The sequence below is a fragment of the Euwallacea similis genome, chromosome 17 (genome assembly GCF_039881205.1).
Source record: "Euwallacea similis isolate ESF13 chromosome 17, ESF131.1, whole genome shotgun sequence".
Classification (NCBI taxonomy): domain Eukaryota; kingdom Metazoa; phylum Arthropoda; class Insecta; order Coleoptera; family Curculionidae; genus Euwallacea; species Euwallacea similis.
The window spans coordinates 3,790,509-3,812,471 of record NC_089625.1 but is presented as its reverse complement, the minus strand read 5'-3'; the positions used below and the strand labels follow the sequence as shown (position 1 = coordinate 3,812,471).

General features: G+C 37.1%; 1 protein-coding gene across 1 annotated transcript in view; it reads left to right on the top strand.

Annotated features, from left to right (window-relative positions):
• The window catches only part of rst (roughest), a 116,856-nt gene that overhangs the window by 18,378 nt on the left and 76,515 nt on the right, over positions 1 to 21,963 (top strand). The window contains exon 2 of the mRNA XM_066398449.1: positions 2,884 to 2,925. The gene's annotated coding sequence lies outside the window, so the exon portion shown is untranslated. The remainder of the gene's footprint in view (positions 1 to 2,883; positions 2,926 to 21,963) is intronic.

Here is a 21,963-nt window from a genome sequence, read left to right as displayed (position 1 = left end):
TTTTCGCCAGGAAACTTCCGAGTCGACCACGTAGCAAACGAAAAGTGCGTTTAGAGGTCGCTTTTTTTAATATTTCTTCGAAACTTTTCATGTCGGCTAATGAATATTAATAAATTTCGTTTTAAAGGCAAATAATGTGGAGTACTATAAGAACTCATTTTTGTTTCGTCTCATTTTTGTTGCCACGGATGGTTTTAGGGCGTTAACGTGGAAAATCACACCCGGTTAATCGAATTTTCTGCTCACGCTGTTGATTTAACAATTATAGCAGCTATTTTTCATCAGTTGTGCTTTCTGAATTTAAACATGTTTAATAGCTAAACTGATATACTAGAGCGTGATCGTCTATCCTAATGCAAAAATCGATAACACCGCACATTTCTACTACCCGACATCTCTAATAATAAGCAGTGGTGTAGGTAGAAACGTTGATTTTATTTTTTGCCTTAAATCAGGAAATCAGGTCGCAATAGAAAAAACTCTCTGGAACAGAATGACTTTTGCAGCATGACGACTGTTTTTTCATGCTAACAATATCATTAAATGTATTTCTCTTTGCAGCTAATTCTTTTTTTAATTGAGAAATACGTGGGAAGTCACGGGGTTTTCGAACCTCCCGAAGCTAAAAACCGACCACAGCGTCCTTTAAGCTTGAAATCGTCGTTTGAATCATTTTCGCTACTTGTGCATCCAAGGTTTTGTGCAACTTTTTCCTATTTTTGTGTCGGTTTTAACGAGACTTTTCAAGCATGACAAAAGACCACTGCAGCGTTTCCAATCGGTTAATCAGGTGAAATTGATCCGAGAAGAGCTTTGCATCAGTCCTCTTCTGTCTCGATTTGCATATCGGAATTTGTGCAACTTTTTATTCCAAAGAAGTAATTTAAAAAAACAATAATCTCTGTTGTTTTTTCTCCAAAAACCTCAGACGAGATTGCTGCTGCTTCCTCGTTTATAACATTTTAGCGCACTTAATGGCATTTAAAATAATGGGGATTTATGTGCTGATGTTCGCTCGTTGCAAGGGAATTGGAATTTCTCGAATATCTTCAGCAAAACTGCCATACAAATTAAAATTCTTTATCATTAAAAGGAATTGTTATGCGAACATAGTTTCGCGCAATTTACTGCTTCACGCTTTATAAATGCAGCCAAGTTAAATCCGATCAATTTTTGCATTGCAACTCTGCTAGATGGGATTCTGTAATAAATTCCCATGCAGTTGATGGTGACGGAAATTAAGTGAGATGAAGTAAAAAGGAAATAAGGAAAAATATTACGCAGCAAAGCGATGAGAGTAAATTATTTTGACAGAATGGTGAAGGAAATTTTTAGTTTTAAATTTAAAAGTCGCTGTGTGGTGAACGTAAAATTATCGGAGATTTACACATATATATTCTTGGAGCAATGCAGAAATAAATCACATATACGGGGTGTTGCTCAACGTTGTTTATTGAATTCTAGGGCCGATCAGACAGAGAGGAAGTACAAAATGTTGCCTTAAAAAATGTAAGTGTGTTAGCATGGATAATTAAAAATTGCAATTTTTATGGAATTTGCAAAGAACGTGTCTGTCCTTTTTACCTGTGCATTTATTCAGACTTCGAAGCCTTCTAAAACTGGTTTGACAAAATTGTGTTTATAAAAAGTTTTGAAGAAATTAATTCATGAAAATCTCGATGAAAACCGATAAATTAACGTAGTAAGATTTCCCTTCTAATGGAAAAAAAAGTTAAGTAACTTTCCCCTATTTTTAGCACTGATCGGGGAGTAGGAATTTAAGAAACATATTTCAGGAAATTCAGAAATACTTCAAAACTTGGTTATAAATTTGAAGTGGAAAAATTTCTCTTGATTTTGAGCGCCTATTTTCGATTCAACAAATTCCAGAAAAGTTTCCGTAATTTAAGAACGAATTTGGATTACAGTCATTCGATAAATTTAGATAAATAATAGGGACCATAATTTGAATTAAAAACGCGAGCCTAAATGGTAAAACAAGTTTTAATTTATGTACTTTGAGAATTTTCCTCGATTTTGACAACCAATTTGGATTTTACAGCAATTTCGGGAGCGCCCCTAAACTTTAAAGCGAAATTTCAACCTCATTCGCTTGAGTTTCACATTTCTTTGTTGATTTATGAAAGCAGAGTTTAATGACAACAAGTGAAATGTAAAAGGAGTTAGTTGAAGGGAATTTAACTCTTTCGTCTTAGTTCCGGATAAAATTCGTTCATTTTTGGAATGAGCTTTTGACCGGTCAGTTTTGACGGGCCAAAGTAAAAAAAATGCGGTCACTGCACAATCCGATTAAGGCCGAGTTGAATATTTAATTAAACTCCAAGTAAAGTTCAACGATTAATTTAGCTTTCGGTCAATTTATAGTCAATCGAATTTTTGAAACGAAGATCGAGTTCGCTGAGAAAGTCGCGAAGTCCGATGGTTCAAATGTTGGTTTAGCTTCAGAACAGCTATTTTTTTAAATTACCTTAGATGCGTTAGTTTGATAACGTTGCCGTACTTTTAATCATTAGCGACACGATTCCTTAAACCAAAATATCAAAATATTTACCTCTTATTTCAATACACCTAATAACAACAATAGGAATATACATATATCTTTTCTCGCAACTGACGTGAGTGAGGTGTGTTTGTTTTCGTTTAATAAGTTAGAGCGTGGCTGGCTCTAAATTCCTCCATTCTGGAAGCAACAACGAAAATATATTTTCTCAGAAAACATCCCTTAAATTATTGTGTAGCTATAAGCCCTAGTTTCAGTTAAATTGAAACAAATACCCTGGAAACTATTGAACCTGTTTACATTCCTGTATATTTGATTGGTGGTTGCAAAGCAGAGGTTTGAAACAATTCTTTTTGTTCCAGGATGCCGAGACTCTCATAGATGCGCCAATGCTTCAACAAATGGTGAGTATTGAGTCAAGCAAACAGGATGTTTGGGAAAATATGAGAAATGCCGCTATTTTTATTTCTTGGCCGTTTAGGAAAATCAGAAATATCTTTGCTAGATTACCATGTCACGGCGCAAATATGTTAACGCTCTGTTCGAAAATATAATGTGGGGCCAAGATTTTTCACCGGAACAGTTTTAGGAATTTTAAAAATAAACCTTTCAAAGCGAAGTGCCGAGGCACGTTTATGTCTTCACATGAGAATTATTCATTTAAGTTGACATGGGACAAATGAGGTTTTACAATGTAATTATGATCTCAAGTAGGTGCGAACAGTGCCGGTTTTCAGTTTCGGTACCTTCATTCAAGTAAAACGCCCCCTTTTCTAAATCGCCCTCTTTCAATCCCACTTCGCCTTGCTACGGTTCATTTGGAGTGAGGGCCTAGTGACATGATTTTTTCACGCGTCTAAGCAAGGAATGCGATAAGATTGGGCGAAAGATTTTTTTCACGTTACATTTTATCGAGGAAATTTAACAAGTCCCAGACCTGCTTGGTATATATTTACTCTTTGGCATCGAGCAGTTGTAAGATATTGAAACCTCCGTTCCGCTCTGCGCGCCATCTAGGAGCGGTCAGCAGCAATCCCCGCGCCGCGCCATCTCAATTATTAATCTGGGCGTTTCTCGATCAATTTATTAGCAGAGTTCCCGTGCCTTTTAGGTAAAAATTTTGCAGCTCAAAAAATATTTTTCCGCATACCGTCAGGCCAAGTTGCCCATAAATGCATTTTGTTTTAACGTGTAAGTTCATTGCTGCATTTAATTAGCGCACCGGCACATTCCGGACAAAAATCTGGATCGACTTCTAAACATGCACAAAGCACTTTGTGTACGTGTGTGCGGTGTGATTAGAAAGTTCGACGTTCTTTTAATTCATATGAGCCGTAGTCTAGACACACATTTGGAAGAAAGCCAATTTGAAAGGCAAAAAAGCGCTTTCAACAGTGGATCAAATCGATCATAGGAAACTCTTGTGCCATTCGATACGATAATACCGCTAAATTGATGTTTAGAACGTATCAATAATAAATCATTTTTGTATTATTTATCATTTGGCTGAAAGAAAAATACAATTTCCTATAAGTGTATTGGGCTGGAAGTAATAAATTGTACGACTTTTGTTGAGCTATTAGGAATGGGCTCTTAGGTTTAAGACAGTTTAATAAAAGGCCAATCTTTCCATGTTGCATTTAATTTTCCAAGTTTACATAAGAAACATTCGATATTTGCTCTGGGGCTGAAGTTCGGAGCACGAACGCCTTAATCGTTCTAAAACTAAACAAAACCTTATTTTGGAATGGGGGAAATATATACAAATCAATATATAGAAAAGTAAATCATATTATATCGCCCCATACACATCACTTTTTTGATTGATGCACAATACGATCACAATAAAACGTTTTAGTCGTGTGTATAAACACAATATAGCTTTAGTACGGAAAATATTGTTAGTAGTTTTTGAAGGATGGAGGCTTTTGTGAGGTGGCTCTATAAAATGGTTTTTTGCGTTGCTACCTACGTGGTTATTCAGTGCAAAGTATCGCCTTTGTTCGTCCCAGTGTAATAACAGTGAATTATCCGGCGTTTTACAGCTTCGGCACAAGTAGTGTTTTAGTTAAAATAATTTTAATGGTAGGATATTTCCATGAAAATCAGTTGCATGCTTGTCGGCCATTATGGACGAAATGTCGCTAAACGTACTAGTACAGGCCCCCATAAATAAAAACTGAAAGTTGCGTTCCTTCCTTATACAACAAACTAGGCTGGTAATTATTTTACCGATTTCAGTAGCATTGTTTTTGAAAGCGAGCAAAAACCGAGACATTTTTACAGTTAAAATTCTGTTACCTACATTTGCATGGCTTTTACGTCCTTAGTGCAAATAAGAAAAAGAGCGCACAGAAGATAATTTAACGTTAACCACAAAGAGAATACACGAAATTTCCCTTCACGGTTAAATGTGAAATAAATTGCTGTCTCTAAAGCCGACAATGCCAGATTAAAACACGATTGCTTTCAGTATTAACCAAAAACGAAGTAAAAGCCTGACATGCGAACGTTCCCAAATGACTTTAAAATTGCCGATTTACACTTTGCACCTATATAAACCCAGCGAAAACTATGTTTGGATTAAACAAATAACTTATTTTTGACACGGTGTGGCATTTTGGCTTTGTTCCAGCCCAAAATGTATTTATAGCCTTACCAGAGGGAGAGCCGTAAAAGGCTTTGCCGAGGATAAATAATAGTTAAAATTGCAAATGAACTACGAAGGACTGCGAATACGAAATACGAGTTTAAATGATGGAAAAGACTCAAAACTATTATTCAACGAATGTTTAATATTTATACATTGCCTTCATTTTAAACCCAGGCACTCTAAATAACCCTTAATAATAATATAGGCATTGTCGAGAAGAACGGGAATAAGGTATCGAAAACTCTGAGTTTTTGCAATATTTCAAGCCACCACGGGAACCATTAAAACACTCAAAATTTGAGCGCAATTGCGTACCTCATGTTGCATGTCTTACGGTTCATGCACCTCCGCATGACGTGCCACCGCCCTTGGGGCAGCTCGAGGAGTTTATAAGTAAGAAGTGCTCTCAAATAGGAGACTTCAGAAGACTCATTTCCGGTCGCAGTCCACTTCTACGTGGACACTTAAAATACGTCTACAGCGTAACTTCTACTAGAAAGATTGTAATTTTCTCTACGTTTATTGCGAATTTCGTTTGAAGTGGCCTAGGACGTATAGTTAACCCGGACGGGCAGTGTATAAAATTCTTCCCCTTTTTTTAGAGTCGATTATGAAAGGGAATTTTCAAATGGCTCTTAATAGAATACTTTAAACTGAAACAGTGTAGTTTTCTCTACGTTTACTTAAAACCATCGACGTATTTTCCTCCTTTCAAATTTTCAAAAGAATTAATATCAACTGCACAAATGACCTTTCGATTAAAATTTCATTCTAAGCCTTGAATTGGCGACTCTTGGCGGATACGTCCATGGCATATTTTCTATCTAACTGAGCGTAGCTTCCTCTACGTTTGCTGAAAATTTTTTGACAGGTAATTTCGCTATTTTAGAACTTTTGAGGGATTCTTCATATTCAACGGTGTTACATTCGCCTATAGGCTGCTATGAACGACGTGCTTAGCCAGCAACTTGTGGTTCTTGGATTATACCTGTATGACGTATTTTTAATCCCTATGAGCAGGCTAACCTCTACGTTTACTCTACATTTTATTAACCTATTTTCCTAACTTCACATTTTTATAAATAATCATGTTGAGTACCGAAGGAAATTAATGGATGTCTGTCCTGGGATATATTTATCTAACAACAGCAAAGTTTCCTCTACGTTTACAAATAATTTTATTGACATAACTTCATCACTTAGAAATATTAAATTTTTCAAGAACATTTTATGTCGTTAAATGCCTGGAATAAACTCCTGAAAGAGCGTAGTTTTTCGCACGTTTTTTTGAACCTCAAATTTTCAAGTGTATTCATGGTGGCTGCTAAGGAACTTCTGCAAAGCCATACCACAGCTGACTATGGCGCGTTTTTTAAATGTGGAACGGCAGTTTTTTCCATTTATGTGAAATTTCGTAGACGTAATTTTCCCACTTGAAAGCCTGAAAACGTTCGGTTTTAGTTCTGTGTTATAGAACATTTGCGTGCAATCGCGGGCCCATATCAGGGGCATATGTGCACCCCAAATCTACTGGAAGTGCGAGCTCCATTAACTTTTTTACTTGAGTCTTACGGGAAGAACTACGTAGGCATCGTTAAAGCGCTTTGAGTTTCCTCGAAGGTTCAAACAACTTTGAAAATCGGGACTTCTGAGGAGCTTTTATTCCAAATTTAAAATTGCCTACCTATACCTTTCTTAAAGCCATCGTAAAGAAAGGAATTGTGTATCCCTTCTTCCCTATTATAACTTTACAAATACCGCTACCGTACGTTTCAAATCGTTAGGGACGGTTTATATCCAGAAATGGAAATAAATATCTTGTAAATCTCTTCGAAAGCTACTTATAAGATAAAGTTATTCTTTACAAAGCCTAATTGACATTTGGAATACAGAAAATCGCTCTGCAATCGCAATATTGAATTTCCGATCCTCTTCAGAGATTTGGGGGATAATAGCTCGAGCGGGTATAGGTAAATATATCCAACTGAAAGAATTTTATTTGGTCTGGAACACTAGCAATTTAATTGGATTCTTTTTGTAATATACTGCTGAAAAACGTACAATTTCAGAGTAATATAATGATGAAGTCAAAAGCGCAGATGTTCCCTCTCGCCGGCACTTCATTAGTTCAATGCTGGTCCATAACTGGATGTTCGCAATGTCCCTTTTAATTTTATGAAAATCGATGGGGCGGAAATTAAAGGGAAATTTAATCATTCCGATTTTTCAAGTTTAGGGGTGGATTTATCGCCGGCTCAGTCTAGTTGTGCGATACATAATAATCCCATAGAAACTAACTGCGACCACAAAGTACACCCGCCTGGTGCACCTCTCCAAATAACCCGCCTGCATCCGGGAATTATTTTAGTTATAACCTTTATTAAACGACTTTGGGCTGCTCCTCAGCAAAATTTATCGCCTAATATCGCTTGGTTTACTGCCAAAGACATAGGTATCTCAGTTGTTAAATTTTATAACGTTAGGTGTAAAGAGAATTTACGTTTCGAGATATTCACTTTTGATAGCTCTAAACTCTCGAGAGAGAATCGTTGATGGGTTCGTTACTATTTTCCGTAATAAAGAGCTTTAATAAGAGAGGACCTCGAGTTTATGGTCGCGACATAAACATAAAAGAATTCACTGTTTGTGTTTCTACACAACGGACCGCATTTTTTGATTTGTCCCATTATAATTTTAAAAAAAGTAGACTTTCCCGAGAATTTCCTTTTCGCCGAGATAATGAACTAAAAACAGCACTTACCGTCCTCGGCAGGAATATAAAGACATTTATACACCGATATCGGCAGGGTCGCCGGTTGGAAGCGTGCCAAAAAATCGGACAAAGAAAAAACTATCACAGCACAAGAAAACAAACACCATTGGCAAAATCGAGGAAGGTGGGACAGAACGTTACGCCGACAAACATAAAGCTGATGCGTTGCCCGGACACTTTCACGGACGGTCTTCAGCATTTCGACAAACCGTATATTTGATAAACTTCAATGAAACTTGGTAAACGACTGGCACAACAACTAGTTCAACAACCCATTAGACCACACATACAATTTAATTACAGGGCCAGCATACGACGAAGCACCAGCTCGTATCAGGGACACAAAACATACCGAGGACAAATGAAAGGAAAAAATGAAACAATACGGACAAAAATCAGACCAGATTGCACCAAGACTAATTGCAAAGATAAGACACGCAACTAATTACTCTAGGAACACAAACACATGACAAGAATAACTGAAAGGCTGCAATCAATTCAGGCAAGATGGAAAGACAATCGTCACAACCGGACGATTCTGAACGCTCTTGGCTTAACAAGACAATCGCGCTCCTTTTTCTCTTCAACCACTCCATTGGAGCATTTCCAAATATACATTTTTCCTTTCTTTTCCGTGCATTTTATAAGTGATTATCGCCGTGTTGCTCGCGAGGGTAGAAGGCCCAAATTGCCCCAGCACTGGAAAGTGCTGGATCCAAAGCAGTAGCCACTGCAAAACAGTTAGTACAAAGCTGCCACCATATTACCCCAAACCTATAATTTGTTTCAATTTTGCAGCCGTTAAAATGCCCATTTATTAGATTTTAATGACCTCTCCGTATTTTTCGAAATCCAAATGGAATCGAATCGAGGTTGAAATTAATACAACTCGCAATGCGCTTCTCTATAGATAAACTAATCTTTCTGAAACAGACGGGACAAATTTAATGCCTCGTATGTCTTTGTCAGAGATAAATCTATCCTGAAACTTCATATTTATTTATCCCGGGTTTACACCAGACGCTTGTAGGGAACTTATATGGGATTAAGTTTTTGCTCGTCAGATTTTATTATAAATAATATCCCTTTTTCGGCGACTTACAGGCTTAACAACGAAAAAGTGAAACATGAAAAAGCGTTTAAAAATGTCTCTATAGAGAAGCTCGTTGTCAAATTAGGAATGCGGACTATACGACCCGAAAATCAAATTATCAGCCCCGAGGAAAAGAAAAAAGTTTCCGATTTTTCCGAATCGACTCTGAAATATAGCACCACCTGCAAATTCCGATCGTTGTAAAATCGGGAAAAGGGCTCCGGGCAAAAAGCGCGGAGTTAAATTTGCAAATTTTATAAGGCAAAAAGACGCATTTTCATCCGGGGGCATTATGAAGTCGGCGATAAAAACCTTCAGATAAATGAGGAAATTGTCTCGTTCGTTCCTTTTTTTCTCAGCTCCGCCAAGAAATTAAATATTTAAAGAGGGAAAATTGTCAATTTTTCCAGTCGAGGTTTAATTTTACGGACGGCTTTATTTCGAAGCCCTTCGAGACCCTAACAACCCGCAAAATGCAGACACTAGGGGATGATACCAATTCTATTAGAGAAACTAAAATAAGGCTAGAATTTACCTCATTTCCAACAGTTTTCGAGATATTCCCTAAAATGAAAGGCATTACATAGGATTTTTCTGTTCGTTTGTGCCTTTTTCATGTAAGTTTCTAAATCCTAGAAATGGGGAAAAATTAATTCCGCATTGAACAAAGAATTTAATCAACGTAAATGGCGAGCCGCTAATAAGTTTGGAGTGGCAAAAGGGGGTTTGACCCTCAAAAATAGTGTCACGCCGTAGATTGGCACGGGGGCTTTAGGGGCCGCGAAATGCACGCCCCGACATCAAACCAAATCTTCTTTCACAGATGGAAGTGCTGCAACAAAAAAAGGATGGCCGTTCCAAGGCGAACGCGCTGTATTTTTGTTGGTGCTAGTTTTTCCGGTAACGTTGCCGTCCGACTCGGACACCCGGTGTGGAGGGCTTACCTTATAGGGAGCGAAATCGCGAAGAGAAAAGCAGAGAAACGAAAAGCAACGCGTTTATTTTCGTATTGGTAAAAGAAAGGTAACGCGTATTGGTAAAAGAAATCAAGGCCACGATCCTTGACTTCGCAGGAGGAACCTCCCGCAGGAATTAGCGTCGCCGCGACGTGGCAGAATCTCCCGTGCCACCTCCGGTGTCAGCACAGGCAACTTCAACGAAGAAGAGATGCTTTACGCCTAGTTTTCAACCTCATAGTAAACGTGTCTCTAATGAGTCATAAAAAATGTGAAGCTCATCTCGCTTCCTCCCATCTCGAATGCCAAATGACCATAATTAAACCCCTATGCCGCTTTTCGGTGTCCCGTACTCATGCCCGGTAATAATGCATATTTAGTACCACTTGGAAGTACCAACTGAACCTTCTCAATTGACAAATAATAATTTAATTGCCCTGTAAATACCGTCTGCTTCGGCCGGCTTTGCCGTGATGGTAATTCGTGAGAAAGCCCTTTTTTTTTCTACTATCCTTAAATTATCTTTGTTGCTGAAAAAGGAAAGAAGACTATAATCGATCGGCCACTCTGTCTTGCGACAGGCAACTAACTAAATTATCCTCGAGACTAAAAAGCTCGCGTGACGTCGCCCTGGAACGTTTTCCCATTCCACACCTGTGGGTTCGGGGATTTTCACAGGAATGCTGCTGCAGGCGCAATTACGTAATTATTACCCTTATTCCGGGATTAGGACGAAAGCCAAATTACTTGAGGGCGTTTTTCTTATAACGTGCATACGTCACCAAAGCAAATTAAAATACTCCGCTGAACCTTGAGAGTTTAAGGCGAATCAGAAAACCGCAATTCTTTATATCTCTTTTATTAACTTCTTCCTGCGGAATAATACGGCTTCTCTTCTGGCAAAATTGGGTTTTTAATATTTTAGATTTCAGCTACTTCCAGAGTGTGCACTCGGTTTAATTGAATTTCTGCCCTCTTAGTGCACACCCACATACACAGGCGCACACATCCACTCGTAGAAATACAAGAGCACACACATACTCACAAACATGTTTCTTCATTAAATCGCTTACTTTTTTCCGATGCTTCAGTCCTTAATTACCTAACAGCCACAAAACGACACTTCTAAGTTGATTTTCTCTACGAAACTCTTGTGTGCGAAGGGCAATACAATGCGATGCAATATACTGTTGTATGGGGCATGTCTCGGACAACAAAAGAATTGACCGATATAAGAGATTCCTGCAAATACAAAGGGCCGGGCTTCCCTTAAAATATTAAAGAACCTAATTTTGTCAGCGGAGATAGCTTATTATTCCAGACGAAACACTCCGGGCAGTTAATAAAAGAAATGCTCCAGTTGAGCTTCTCCGGCAGATGGCATTATTAATTTAGGTCTTAGGTAGTCCATTTCCTCCGTTTTATAACCAAAAGGGCTTTGTCGAAGTTTGCTCATTTATGTAATGGTTTAAGCAGTCATTTACCTCTAGCTCCTCCACCTCTATCCATCGGTTAAAAAGTGCAGAATCCATCCTCTCCAAGGAAGAGAATTGTTTCAGCTGCTTCAAACCAACTCACTTAAGGTTGAATATCTCAGAATGGACTTGCACTACTTTTCAATGTGATTTCACAATTCAAAATGAAATACATTCTAGGAAATTATGAAAAACGTGGCGGCATTGTATTACGTCACAGTTTTATGTCAGTTATCTTGCGCCACGGGCAAAATCCAATAAAAGGCTAACGCGACGTTGCCACTTATTCCCTTTGTATTCAAAGGATCTTATGAATCTTGGACAAAAGGAAGGGCAATTTATATGTTTTTAATGAGTTTTTTGTGTCTATTTTCGCAATCTTTAATCACCTTATTCAGCACCACATTAATCGAATTGCATGTGACTACATCCCATGCTGCTCTGCCTCTAAAAATTTACATATTCTCAAATCAGAGACATAATTCTTCTTTTATCGGAAAGTGGAAAAATGTATCATCATTTTTTTAAATGTTTGGTCCTTTTTAAATTCTGTTTGGTGCGGTCCAAATTTTGAAATGTCTTCAAAGTGTCAAATCTCTTATGTCAGTTGCGTTACTTTTTTTGCAAATGCGATTGAAACTTTTGAACCATAGTGAAATATTTGATGGTTTGTTCCTAGAATAGTTTCAACCGTTTTTGGGATCTGTTTTACACGGGTTTAACACCTGGATCTCGTAAATCTCAATATTTAAAGTAGAGTCTTCAGAAGGTTAAACCTTGTTAAAACAGAGGAGCAACTTTGGAAACTCCCTTGCAAATTCATGATTTTAAAATTGACTCTTCAGGCTGCTAAACCTTTTAAAATTAGAGGTGCAGCTTTCTTTAAATTCTTCAGGAAGTAAAGTATCAAGAAGTTATGATATCTAAGGAAAAAATGTATACTTGGCAACATTTACGTCGTCAATGGATAGAGCTTCCTTAAGATGTCAAATTTCATGAACTTGCAATTGATATTTTCTGAAATATTGGGCTGTTTCCAGACGTTTTCTATCGACCGGTATAAAATAATTTGATACCAGGAGATACTAGTGAGAATTGATCTAAACTCTGGCAACGCTGTCATACATTTGGCAGCTCCATTTTCATGGTCAAAAAAAAGACAACAGCAACGTTGCCAATTTTAACTCCATTCAGTGCGTAAAGCTTTCGGTTTAGGGAAGTCGTTATTTGCCCGTAAGGACACACAAAAAAAGTCTATTTTTGTTGTTGTGGGTTTCTTACTATTTTTTTCGGTTTTACCCTTTTAAAGGCACGAAAACCTTTTTGAAGGTCTGTCCAAAACATACACGAATTTCGTGTTTTCTAAATCTGTCCTAGATTCAGAAAATAAATTCTTGAACAACTTTCCTGTTCTCATTTTAAGACCTTTTTTAAGAGATTAGTGAAAGTGTGGCAACTTTGTCTTAGGTCAAAATTCGTTTCTATTGGATAATGACCAACAAAAGACTGTTGCAATGTTGCCATTTCTGACCCCTTTTAGACGTGCCAAATTGTTTAGATGAGGAACTCTTGCTGAAATTAAAATTTGTACGTCTCGCTCGTCGAAATTTGTATTGAAATAATGCGTTATATGGAAATATTCTTTGGAAGGAGATATGAACCAAACGAAGAACGCGATGTTGCCATTTATGACAAATAATAAAAACGGTTTTGAACTGTTCTTTTTCGCATTTTAGGATCTGTTCTCGTTGCTGTTGCGAGCTTCTTAGTATGTTTTTGTTCGCAATCTAAACAAAACCTTAATATCGGGGTTTTCGACAATTTAATTTCCAGTTTAAAACGGGTTTTTCGTCGGGGACAACACGTCAGGCCGTGAAACAAAGAAAAAGAAGACGTATCCGAAAGCTGAAATTAAACTTTTCCCCGGTAGTCGAATGTTCGTTTTATGTGAAAATTGAAAATCTTTGAAACAAAAGCGGCAAAGGTGAGGACGAAAATAAGTTTCCGACTGCAAATAAAATTTTCAATTTAGTGGCAGCCGGTTTAAGAAAAAAAAAACGTTATGTAAGTTACGTTTTTAGCTTGATGAAATCTCTATGATTGACTTTCGAAACCAGCCCTAGTCGTGGGAATTATTTTCGCTCAATGGTATCTATTAATTGAGCGTTGGGGGTACTCCTGGAAGGTTTGTTTTCAATTTTTTTGATAAGAGCTTTTAAAAAAATAATCACAAAAGTGCATTGTTACCGTCACACAACGCAAAATAAATAAATCCGAATCCATAAACAAGCAGGCCTAGCATTTTGAATGAATATTAAATATTTGAAATTCGCCTCACACAGGCAATATTTGCAAAAAGCTTTCCGAACGGATGGACACTACAACCCGCAGTTTTGAAAAAAATCCCCACGTTCTTTCAAAACAAGTTTTTAATTAAAAAAATCTATTCGTCCACCGGGATTATCCATTTTCCATTACTTCCGCCAGGGATCAGACCAATCTTCAAGTGCATCAGCATTAAATTACAGTCGCATAATAGACATATACAAAACCTAATTAGCTTTAATAGGTATGCGTTGATGGGTATTACAAATGCTGCAATTCAAATATATTAATGACTTGGCAACTAGTGGGCTTTAAGTACAATCATTGTAACGTAGAAATTAATATTATAAATTTAATATGTCATGTAGCTCGCGATTCGTCCATTAATAGAGGCGCGCTTTATGTAATAATAAATTCCATGGCATGGTATAATTTTATTCTGTTTACATTTTTCACTGCCTTTTGAACTAACCTAACTACCTACATCCACAAATAAAAAGGTCAGTAGCTGGGAACGGCCCAAAGAATTACGCAGATAAACATTAAGATTATGGGCCTTTTCAAGAGCACGATGCAAACGTGGGAGGATATTTATCTTAACTGTTTATTATCTTCATAATTATTATTGTTCCTTAGATGAAAATGTGGGTTACGAGGCTAATACTCTTCACTTAACTTCTTCTCGTGGCAGCTGTTCGGTACAGTTAGTGTGGCCCTTGTTCGCATCTTCTTCCACACATGCGGACAGTGAATCTTAGCAAGTAATATATAAATGTATTAATTTCCGCCCCTCGGTAGTAAACCTTATTCCGAGAGCTTTCTGGAAAATAAACGTCAAATATATCGTCGCAGATACGGCTGGAAAGAAATATGGATTCGGGTGACGTTTAACTTCTATAATATGATGAAAAGTAGGGCTGTGTCGTCGTGGGTCCTCGATAATTGCCAACCAGGCCGAAAAGCCATCAATTTCGGTATCAGCAGATCTAATTTTCCTCTCGCAACATTCGCGGAGAGATTAAATTTTGCATTTTCCGAGTGCCGTGATGCGTAAACATCAGATATTAGTATCGGCGCAGCCAAATGAGCTGGAAAAACTGCAACTCTTACATTCCCGGATCGACGCACAGTCATCGTTTTCCCCTTTTTAATTTCCCAGATGAATTTATATGTCATTCGCCCAGTATAGATTATCAATGGCCACATCATCCGATTCGTATCGCCTGGATTATCCTGAATAATAGTTAAGCATAGTAAAAACTTCTCCCTAAAGCATCGAAATAATCAATTTATGATTTATGATGATTATCGCGTAGTCAATAATGCTATAGTTTGTGCTTATGTGCTGGAAAATTCATGCGATATGCAGAGAAATTGATGACTTTAATAATTATCATCCTTAAAGCCTCTAACGTGTTTCTAGGTTGCAGAAAACAGTCCCTAATCGTGTGAAAAACCCTCGGAAACGTCGTTTCCTAATACCGCTGCACTTAAAACTTTCGCGTTCAAACTGCAATTCCTTGTAAAATCTCGGAATAAAGAGGCACATTTTAAAAGAAATAAGCCTGCTTTACATTTAAATACCGTTTTAAGAGCACCTAGCTTAAATACCCGCCGGTCGTAAATGCAAAACCCGGAGCTCTGCAACAACCAATTTGCATGACCTGCGGTAGTCACTGATTTTCCTTATTGTTTTCCTCTATATTGTTTATTTAGTTGTGTTTTTAATAACTTCCGTTTATATTAGATGCAAGTCTTACTGAAGCCGAAAATTTCTTTCTCTTGTTTAGCTGGACTTCTGTCATTTCTCATATTGGAAAAAGAATTGCGAACTCTCTTCGATGGGGAAAAGATTACTCTTATAACAAAGAAACATTTCAAATTAACATATTACGTTCGAAATTCTAGAGCTATCCTTAGACGAAAGGACGAGCTTCCAAATAATTCAAATTCTTTCATAGTGTCTCATTGCGATGTTCGAAAACAATATTTTGACAAAAACTTCCCTAAATGGGGATTCATTGTCTTTTTCACATAAAGAATAGGCGAAATAGCTTCAAATGACAAATGTGATCGGTTAATTCTATTTGATAAAAGAATTCACATAAAGAAATAATAACAAAAACTAATAAACATTACAAACCTGTTTCAATTTTGAATATGCGTATGAAACGCCCCCCGTACATGTATTGTCAATGTGAGGAATTCGATAATTGCGGGTCAACAACAAGGATGGCTATACGTCACGTACTTATTCATAAGGAAGAAATAAGATAAAAGATTGTCTGAACTTCCAAACGTGGTGAGAGCAGTGACTACAGGGGGTGCTCGCATAATTTCAAGTATTGTTTGATAGTTGCAGATTTAATGAATAAACTTTTCCTATTAAAAAAGTTCTGCTCTTAATAAATGTAATTACTGTCTTGAATTGGAAATATTTAAGTTAAAATCTTGCTAACATCTAACTGATTTAGTGCGAGTTCGTCAATATCCTGTTAAACTGGATGTAAAGTAACTTGCACTAAAGATTAACCATCAGTCAAATTGTCAATTGCGAAGGCGCTTTATACGAGCTCTCCTTACTTCAGCTGTTGATTAAGCTTTAATTTCCATTCGAAAAACACTTTATCTGCCAGCTTGATTAAATAAGCGCCCAAAATGTTCATTTAAATTGAGACTAATAAATCGAAACAGAAGATGGAACACAAGAATCGCAAGCTCCAATTTTAATGTAAAAATGGGAATATTAAAATCCTCAGTATCAGTTGAGAGTCGACTTGAAAGAGAAACAAATATCCGTGGCACTGATTGGGATTCCAGATATCCAAAGAAACGCAGTAAAGTTATGAAATACTACAGATTCCTATCGAAAACTTTCAGAGCCAATGGAAAGTGAAAGGTCAGCATATTTTCTGAATGAAATTCCAAATACGTGCGAAAGAAACAATCTGCTTATTTTTAATCAAATTACTCCTCTCATTTATAGAAGTAGCAGGCACAAACCCAGCAGGGGCTTCTTTGTTTCCAAATTAATAAATCGACTGAAAAGTTGTCACTGACGGAAATTGAAAGCTCTTAAAAACTTAATGCTGTTAGAATCAAAAATAAGTTCCCCATTTACCACGCAGGAAGTCAGGATTTGCCTTTCCCCTAACTAAAGCCGAAAGTTGTCTCCACGTGAACTTTTCTACACTAAACCCTCCCCCATTTCCTCCTCTGCTATTACAGTTAATTTTAGACCTGCTTCGTTTAAATGTGTGTTCTCAACTATCTTATACTACTATCAGTCTGGTAGGCAGTAATTAAGGGGCGTGATGGTGTTACGTGTGTGCGTATTATATTTCTCAGTACACTGTAAAACATTATTCAAATGCGGCAATAAATATTAAGTGTTATATTGCATATTTGCTCTTTGTCCTGCAACTATGCGTGGAGTAAACCAGGAAGGAAAAGGCCTGGAAGGCTTATAAAGTGAATGAATAATAAAAGCATCACGCTTTTTTATGGACTGGCCTTTTCAGCATTTTTACGTGCTTCCTGCATAAAAATGTCAGCCGTTCCTGTTTATAAGTCAGACCCCTAATGTTTCTCCTCCGGGCAGACCGGGTGTATAAATATCTTAACGAGATGGTACGACACACGCGGGGGCAAAATGTTTTTATTTGTACGTGATGTCAGGGTTTTCTCCCCCTCATTTTCCCCTTTTCCGTACATTTGGCAGAAGCGTTTTAGAAGTTTTCACTTAGCCGTCTGAGGTATGAATAACAGGACCGCATTGGGACGGTTTTGACCTTCGAATTTGCGCTATTGTCACAAAACACACCATATATTAACTGTTTCAATGAGCTCTATGAGCTCGCGCAAACCGAGTTGTAATGTCTCTTTTAGTTTTTGAGATACGGGGTGGCTGAAATAAAGATGTCTCAATTTGAATTTACAAAAGTATGAAGTCACTTTGATATCTATTTTCACGATTTTCAAAGTAGTTCTAAGATCAAGGTGCTTCAAACTACATTTCCAACGTTTCAAGCTCTCAATTGAGGTATCTAGATTCGACATAGGATCCATTTGGCGACTAGAGCGAATAACAACATCTAAAAAACGTTCAAATTTTCCTCTAAATTTTCAAAGAGAGGAGCTAAACGCCTGTCTACCTTATACTGCTTTTTTAAATCGTTTAAAAAAATACTTCAAGTTAATAATCTCAATAAGCACATCACACTGGATTGTATTGTCTCTTGTAATTTTTGAGCTAGGCAGTAACGTATTCGAAATAAGTGCCATTTTATCTGTTTTCACAATATGGAATTTACCTTTAAAATTTAAATATTTGAAATTGAATTTCCAAAACTCCGAACTGACCCGAACTATCCTGAGTGCGCTTATTAATTATTTAACTCACATTTGTATCTCGTATATTCACGACCTTTAGAAGTGCATTATCAACTTTTCCAACTAAAATCAAACATTCCCGAATGCTTGGGAAGACATTCTAATAAAACTGGAAATATCATTTGAATTACGTTCTTCGCAATAAATGCGTTCTTCTGAATGGCCTGCTATGTCTTGCACAATCGCTTTCTTTAAGACTAAATGGATCTTTTTAACTTAATGTGGATAATAAATCGCCTTCTGTCGTTTCATAAGTTTATATTTTTATACTTCCTGAGAATTCGACGGTATGTGGAACTCAACATACTTTAATAAACACAAATATAATAATAAACAACACTCGAAATACTTAAACAACTCTTTGAATTACTTGGAAAACTTTTACTTGCATTAGGTTTTCTCTACATCCGGCTACCAGGAACTGCGAGATACTTCCAGAACAATTTCTAATCGTCTCTAGTTCGTTAGTCGCCCGAGAATTCCCGGAAATGTTCTCGTAAGTTTGTACCGGGGCGTATCCATAAGTAGTCACGTAGGATGAAGCTGCTCTTCTGCACGCGATGCTTTTCCCTCTTAAATTTTTTAAAAATCAATTGAAAATATCAATATAAATATGCAGCTAATAACATGTTTATTTGAAATTACAAAAGCTTTTACAATTATTTCGGAATTCTGTTACCCCCCACATATAAAACGAAATTTCGATCTGGAGAAACGAGTATTACTCGATTAAAGGCAATAATAATGCAATTTCCAATCCGTATCCATTCGACGTTTTTTTAATTTCGAAATATTCGCTTTTGAGGATCGTAATATCGTCAAAAATGCTAAAGTATTTACGAAAATTGAAATTTCCACCGACGAAACACGACGAGATGGAAACAGATTAAAGCTGATTGAATACTCGGTTCCCGGGCATGGCTGATGCTCATACACAGGAAAATTATTTTTGATATTTCGCTCTTCGACTGATTGATTACTTACTTAAGTGTATATATAAAAAAATGGAACTTTCATGGAAAAACACAAGAGACACCTTTTAAAAGTTAATTTAGGTCGTCGTGTACGTTCCGAAAAGCTTACAGGCGATCATAAATTCCAGCTAGTTTATGAGCCCGGAGGGGCCAGGGCCGCAGATACGAAAGTTAAAGCATAACGTAATGCTTCTGGAAATTTTGGGCATAAATAAGTGAACGTCAAGGTGTTTCGGTCTGCGCCATTTTCGGCATTTCACTGTCTAAAAACTATCGATTAAACCAGCATTAGCTCCTAAAGAGACATTCGGGGCAGCACCCCTTCGCAGATAATTAAGAAACTTGGAACAGTTTACAAAACTGGTAAAACGAACGCGGAGAATTAGGAACTAGTACGACGAAAAATCTCCGAGTAGGAACTTTCGTCGAGGCCCAAAAGAGGAGGATTTATGATGCTGATTGCTTTTTTATTAGCTTCCCTTAAGCTGCGTTCTTTGTCCATTTACTAAAAGAGATTTATACTTACATATTGCAAACAAGCTCAGCTCTTTTCTCTCTAATTATTTTCCCGACCCGGAATCCGGCTTATTTCGAGAAGAGGAAAAAGTTATACGCGAGTACCTGGAGTGGAGTGAAGTGGAGATTTACAACCCCTATCTCATTTTAAATTTGTTACACGACCCCCGGGCAACGTGTGGCCGACGTGAAACGTTAACGTTGACCGATGCATTCCATGTGGTTTTGTAATTGCATTTAAGCAGGCATTCGGACCGCCATTTTTCTTTCTGGCTTCCCAGCATGCAGCACCAATGTGTTCCTTCCAAAAAAAAAACTACCTCTTCCTGTATAAGATCGTGATTTATTATTAAACTTGGCTAAATCAGGTCACACAGGTACAGGAAATTGGGTCGTGGTAGGGTCAATCCTGGCACTACATGCAGAGACAGATGTGAGAAAATTAGCCCTGCTTAGAATTTAATAAAAAAAATGAAAAACCGAGTTATCTAGGCCAAAGCGTTAAGAAGCAGACTAAGGAAATTCGATGAAAATGGATAGTTTCCAAAATTCTCAGAAACTTAGAGGGAAAGGTAGGTGTAATATTCATGCTCCAATGAGTATATTGTGGTATGAACAATGCCTTTGTAAAGTACGTATTATTTATGCTCAAAAAACGCAGAGTAGATTTAAAGTATGTTTTATTTTCATTCAAGGATCTATAATCCATGAGATCCAGAATAGGAATTTTCTATAATATTTAGATTTTCTCCTCGTTATGTCTCATCAAAAATTGAAACGATGCTTTTTAAGCATCCCCAACGCCGTTTCATATAATTTATGTTCGATGTCTCGACTCAGAAAAATAGATAAGCACCAACGCCAAATAAACTTGTAAATATGCTCTATCCCTTTGAGGGAAATTGCTCATTTTTTCTTTTATTTTGTTTAAAAATAACGCCTCACCTTCAACTAGGTGTTGTTGGAGCAGTAGGGACACATCATTCTTAGCTAAAACTAACTGAGAATAACATTCACTATTTACTAAGGACTCGGACAAAAGCTCTTGTTAACGCTTCGGTGATAAATTTGTGACCGTCTTCAGAACCTGAGAAAAAGCGATTATAAAAGCAAAAATTAACAAAACTAAAGTGCAAAAAATGTGAGTATGTACAATATGAGAAACACTCAAAATTTCTTGTCTCAGTCTATATGGGTTAGACCGTCACTTCAAAAGGTTGTTTTGAAGCAAGTGATTGGTGTCTTGTTAAAAACTTTATTGTATGAATGATTCAATAATCGCTGTTGCCAAATACGACTGTTGTGGAAAGATTGCTGGATCTTCCTACAGTTTCTTAAACTTTTAAAATATTTGTGGAAAACTGTCTAAAATTTCACACTCAAAAAAACTATTACAGGCTCTTGAAAATTTTTAGGAACTTATTTTAATTATATTTTTTAGTTTTTATCACCTGAAATTTAAGATCCATAGAACTTGCCACATCTCTTTCAAATTTCAAGTTTGAAGGAGCTCATCCGCGTTTTTTCCAGGTTTCATAAACTGGTCGAAGACGGTTGTGCAAGGATCCCGATTCTTCCCAGAGTTTCTCAAAATTTCATAAGATTTATAGGGACTTGTTCAGCTTTAAAAACTTCCTGTACTGTTTTAAACTTTCCTCAGACAAAATTTGGTACACAGCTTTGACATGAGCAACCTGCCTCCTCTAAAAAATAAAACCATCCCTTCACGGAGTATCTCAAAAACGTCCCCAAAGGTGTTGCCTGTTAGAGTCCAGACTAATACACTTTATATTTATCAACCCATAAAGGAATTATAGACCCTTCAACTGCTGCTATTTAAGTAATTCGGGAAATGAATGGAAAGTGTCATTGTTGACCCCAAATCGCAAATAAACCGAATGGGGTTAATTTAAAACCATTTCTCGAAAACTAACATTCGTACTACCCGCTTAATTTTTCTTTACAGGCGGCATTTTTCTTCGGCATCCCCCTTTTCAAAATAAAGCACCTTCCCAGTCGCTTCGAAAGCCCATGTCAATGTTGGCATGCCGGTCGGCTTTTTTACTGTCCAGCTTAATGGAAACTTTCCAAATGGAGTGAATTAAAGGGAGGGACGATATAGAGCCGTTTTCACTTTGAATTTCAAACAGCAAATATCGATTTGCGTCCGTTTCGCCCATTTTTTCCGACAAAAATGTAAAACTCGTGTAACACGTACCATCCAATTCTCTATACGTGCTTTGTGAGAATATTTTTGTAATTGTGTTAGGAGACAGAAGAACGCT